Source organism: Neopsephotus bourkii, unplaced genomic scaffold (genome assembly GCF_033783945.1).
Source record: "Neopsephotus bourkii isolate Nb327-2 ecotype Australia unplaced genomic scaffold, CSIRO-AGI_Nbou_v1 NB_1820, whole genome shotgun sequence".
In the NCBI taxonomy this organism is placed as follows: domain Eukaryota; kingdom Metazoa; phylum Chordata; class Aves; order Psittaciformes; family Psittacidae; genus Neopsephotus; species Neopsephotus bourkii.
The window spans coordinates 2,549,385-2,554,950 of record NW_026902293.1 but is presented as its reverse complement, the minus strand read 5'-3'; the positions used below and the strand labels follow the sequence as shown (position 1 = coordinate 2,554,950).

General features: G+C 40.5%; 1 long non-coding RNA gene across 1 annotated transcript; it reads right to left on the bottom strand.

The window, feature by feature from the left end:
- Positions 1–220: 220 nt before the first annotated feature.
- Positions 221–1,420, bottom strand: LOC133206750 (uncharacterized). The gene is made up of 2 exons (XR_009723864.1): positions 1,243–1,420; positions 221–473 (listed from the first exon to the last, which is right to left on the bottom strand). It is a non-coding gene; the product is annotated as an uncharacterized LOC133206750 (long non-coding RNA).
- Between the last annotated feature and the right edge of the window lie 4,146 nt (positions 1,421–5,566).

Here is a 5,566-nt window from a genome sequence, read left to right as displayed (position 1 = left end):
TAGACAATGTAAACTGGCAAAGGACCCAAGAAAATCTCCAGTAGTATCATCTGCCTTTCCTTGAGCTTTACAAATGGGTTTTCAACTTCCTCACTGTACGTAAAATTTACAACCCTAACAGCTTTGTCCCTCTTACCCTTCCTTTTTTTCTTGCTAGTGAGGAATGAGTTGTCTGTCTCCTCTTTCAGTTTTTGTTCACTCATACCCTTCTTGCAACATAATTTGGCAATGATTTATTGTGAGATGGTATGCCAAACAGGTGTCTGTTTTCTGGCTCCCTCTGCAAACTTAGTTCCAGAGACCAGATGGTAATAGTTAGCTCCCTTCTGCACCTGCATGGCTGAGAGCAGATCTGAAGAACCTCTTCTGGATGTTGAGTAGCTCAGAGCAATATTTAGATGACTTTGTAGTTAACACATAAGTAGCCAACTGTATCCAGCTTGGCACTGCCACTGTGGTGATCATCAGTGGAGCTGAAATTAAGACAGAAAATGTTTTTGGGAAACTAAGATAAGGCAGGATGATTTGGCTCATCATCAGCCAAAAAAACACCTCAGGAGAACCAGCATGAATGGACAATATCCACCCACGTATTTTCTGCCATGATTCAGGAATTCGTGCAGTAATGACATGAATACACTCATTTACTGTATTTCAGACCACATCCAGCTCTCAGGATTCAGCTAAGTGTTTGGGGAGTTCTTAATTAAATACTTTAAAGCAGAATTAGTTTTCTAAACTTGCATCAGGTTCAATTGGTTACTAGACCAATCTAATCTATAACACTCTGATGCAGGAGAAGGAAGGTGTGGGAGAGATGGGTTTGAAGCTTGATTTTTTTGAAAGTGATAAAAAGCCCAAGAATTAGTGAGCTAAAAAGAGAGTGAGAGATAAGAGAGGTGATGGTTAAAAAGGGAATTAGGGAACACTCTGCAAATCCATGCGGCATGTTACTACAAGAAACAAGTGAACAGTAAGAAAAATCTGGAAGTAGTTATTAGAAAATTCATTCCAGGGAAAAACTGTATACTCTAGAAAAGGTTTGTTTATTCAATAGTTCTTTCTAGACATGCTTTGAGATATAAACCGAGGCAGAACATTTGGCTTTGACTCCAGTGCACATAGTAGCAGCTCTGGGCATCAGGTCAGGCATTTGCCTGCAGGGCAGAAGTCAGGCTCACAGGTTTGGGTAAATACCATCTGTAAACCAGATTAACAGGGTTCACATAAAAAAACTCTGACCTTCACAGGCAAACACTTTTTTCTCTGCTGAGGCCTTTGCCAGTTTTTGTGTGCTGAACACAGGGTCTATGAACCCACTCAGAGGGTTAGCTTGGTGGGATTTCTGCTCCTGGGTGTTTTTCACTACATTGTACAGCTTGTTGGGGGCCAGGTTGGGTACCTCACTGGGTTCTCAAGGTCAGTGCTTTGAGGCTCTGTAATAAGACTACAGCAACATCAGCATGTCAGCAGGTCTCTTCACAGCATGAAGGACAGTTCTTCTCTGGGATATACTTTTTAATTAACAGGAGGTATCTAGCAGAAAAACCTGACAAGTAAATAGAAGTGCATGATCATTTGTATTTCTAAAACACTACAAACCACTGGTAGCTACACACTGGTAAAAGTACGCACAGGTCTATTAATGCAGGGTTGAACTTTATATCTCAAAGGGCAACTCCATAAAAGCAGGCACTTTCTCCTGACTATTACACTTCGGAAATTCACTGTGAAAATAATAACTCTTTAGATATTTGAGACTCGCATTATTCAGTGGGAGAAAATAAACCTCTTTAAGAGTCCTGTTAGTAGAGATTCATAACTCTTTAGAGATATTACTGATTTCAATATTAATAACACTATTCTGCAAATCTATTTTTCTAATCAGTTTCTGAATCTGTGATCAAAATTTCAAGTCAGGTATTCTTTTTTCAGACCTCATAGTTTTCTAATTCCAGGGAGAGAAGTCTCTAATAACCCTTCTTCAAATCCCTCTTTAGAATCACCTCACGTACAGAAAAAATAAGTGCCTTGTAGAGACTGATAGGCTTAAAGAGTTTTTCCTCTATTAGAGTTGAACAGTATTTAAAACTTTCTTATCTTGATATTACTCTATATCATAGAAAACTTAAAAACTGATCACTCTAATACCAATTTATTAGAAACCAGCAATTTCACTCAGTTTTCTTACACACCCTAAAACATGCATCTTTCTCCTTTTGTTATATGCAAAACTAAAGGTTATTTTTAATCCACCTTTCACTTCATTGACACATCTGCATCATAAGACTCCTGTTTTTGTTTTGGGGTTTTTTAATGCTCTTTCGATGACAGTAAACACAGCTTGAGAGTAGATACTGCCCAAGAGAGGTTTGATCTTCCTGGAATTTATGCAATATGTTATTGGAAAGGGCTGGATACTAATGTGATGAGTGGGCTATAAGAAGAATCTGTGCAGACTAGAAATAGAACTAGCAAATGTGTCAAGTCTCGGACTCTTGGGAAAGGAGCAAGGGTAAAACGATTTGTTCATTTTAACTATTAAGAAATTACTTGAAATGTTTTTTCTTTCTGCTCTGTGCTTGTGCTGTCAAGAAGACTTATGCTGTTATGCAATAAACTGTGTCTGAGGATTCTTGGTTTCATGGGAAACACACAACTATGAGTAAGATCACACATTTGGTCACGGGTTAAACCAAAGGGCAATTTTGCCAACTGCTGTTGGGAAACTGTCAGCAGAAGCTTTAAGAAGGACTTTGAGGGGAAGGGAAATAGCCTCTGCATTGTATCTTCAATACCTCCAATCAGCAGGAATCTGGAAATGTCTCTCTGCACTTAAAAGCCACTCCCATGAATCTGCCCAATTCATGAACCTTTGAATAGATTTATATACATCAGGCAGTGGCTTTTTGGCACCATAGGAAATGTTAAATATCAGTATCATACAAGATAATACGTGTTAAATAACTGAGATAGCTCCTCTTATTCTAGCTCTGTGTTGATATACCTTCTCTGTGTGAGACCCTGATATAAAGTGCCCAGTGGTAATTTTCTACTTGGCAGCATTTGTTTCCATTTTAGATGAACAAGCAATATAAAGGTGTGTGATTGCCCCTCTTTCACCAGGCTACTCGTGTAGAAGGAGAACAAGATTACCAATATTTAGTAAAAGAGGTGCAGGGTAGAAGGTAATAAAATTATAATGGAGCTTGGAAGAGTCCTTGCTTTTCAGCCAGGAACTCCAGGGGAAGGAAATAATCCTTCTTTGGATTTAGTTCATCTTCATGTAGCAGCCAGCAATGGATTGTGAGCTGTGAATAGATTATTTCTTTCCCCTCCCTAAACTTCAGTCACTGTCTTTCACCTCTTCCACATCACATTCATGAAGAGCCGAGGTCCAAGGATTCAGCATTTACAAGGAGGAAGGATAAAGCAGCAAAAGCTATTTATCCCTCCACTTTCAAACTGCAGAGGAGAGTTGGGACCACAAGCCAGAGGTACACCTGCCAGAGTTATCTTTAGGCTAATGCTGTGAAGAGCCAAGGGAGATTACAGTTGGTGGCACATACCCCTGCCCCTCTCCTCCCTCCTAGCCACTGAGCACTTCCCCACCCATCCCAGGTGGGATCTTACTAGCCATCAGTTGCCTTGTTTCTCCACGCTATAGCCCCCTTCCTCAGCCAACAGACCCCTTAACCCAAACCATCCCTGCTCACCGCCCTGGCTGTCACCATGTTTTGGCTACAGGGGAAATCACTCCTCTGAAAAACGAGGCATGAGAGGTGGGGGAGAGCACTTACAATGCTATGAAGTATTTGGATACAACACAGATCAAACTGTACTCTGGGGCCAGCGCTTGCTTTTGGCTGAACTAATATTAAATGAGATCAATTTGGCTTATATTAGCAGAGCTGCTCCAGACTGACACTGGTAGGACCAGAAGTAAAATTCAGGGCCATAATGTTTACTTTTCTGGCTGAAATGATTAATTATTCAGAAACAAGTCTATCACAGGCAGAGCATTTCCTTCAATTAATCCAAACTAACATTTTGTTTAGAGCACAGAGTAAGGCTTTTCCTTTTCGGAGTTCAAAGTGAACCCTGGGGGCTCTAAATATGCCTCCTGGTGACTTTATTAAAAGATAAACATGAATTTTAAAAAAAGAAAAAGTACAGAAAGAAGGAAAAGTTATAATTAAAAAAGCAGTAGCCATGAGGAAAGGAATCCACTATGTAAGAAATGAAGAGGAAGATAGAAGTAATTAACAGAGTGTATGAATTAAGACAAAAAATGGAATGAAAGAAAACAGCTTCTGAATGCAAAGAGGTATAAAAAGTAAACAATGCAAAGTGAATATACTGTTTTGAACACAAAGGTTACATGAGTAAAGTACAGGCCAGATTCACAAGGGCTTGTGGTTGGTTTTGTAGGAGCAGAGCTGTAGTTCCCAAAATGGCTGCTGCTTCCCAGGATGTAGGACTTCAACACATTAAGTCCCACCATATTTTGGGGTAACAAAGCAAGTTCATGACAAGTAGGCTCTCAGCTGAAGAACAGTTGGAAGCCAGTGCCTGACCATGGATAAGAGCAAGCAGTAGCTAAGCTGACGTACATACTAGGTGCATGAAAGCCCTGTTGCTTGGTGTCAACCATACCCTCATAGCAGTAAAAGTGGAGCAGGGTAGATCACAGAAGATAGGAGCTAAAATGGAGAAATGTTATCTGAGGGAAAGCTACAGTGTATGTCCTGATCCCAAAGTCTATCCCTGAGGCACTGCACGTAACGTAGGTCAATGATCACCGTAGGTCTTCAAAACCTACTTGCTGAGTTCCATACGGCTGTACACTAGCAGAGACCATGAATGGCACCAGTCTCACACAAGGGTGCTGAGCCAAGGCCACTGTTGTGCCGCCTGCAGGGCTTGCCCACACCACAACAGCTGTTGCCTGTGCCAGCAGAGGGATGTGAGCAAAGTCCCTCCGTTTCTGCTTCTACTCCCTGGAGAGCTCCAGGTGCTCCATCATGAAAAATTTTCCAGCTACCATATCTCCAGTACTGCAGTGATACTGCTGCTGAGCGGGCCAGCTTCCAGTGCTTTCTGGAATGTAATTATAATTGCCTGTAATTTCAGATTACAACAGAAAATTGTGCTTTTGCTGACGATACAGGTATGAAGTGTTTTCCTAGCTCACGTTCTTTTAACTGCTTAGTGTAAAGATTTGGAAAAAACCTCCAAACCCAACAATACTCAGTTCAGGTCTATTTAAAATCTGAAGTTCTCTTGTTTCATATTGATCACTAAGTGTTCACAAAAAAACTGTTCCACTTAGCATCTTCCCAAGGGTACAACTCCCTCATGTCCTGTATCTTTTTTTACCCAGTCTCCAGGCCCTAGAGAATTGTTTTATCTTTACTTTGCAAGAATGATACTGGTCCAAAAGGGACAATTTTCACACCAGTGATAGTAACAACTATAGATTCAGTCTGAGTTCAAGAGGGTATGATGGAAATAAGTTTTGTCTTCCTGCATAATATTTTATGCTGGTTGAACTAAACAATGAATT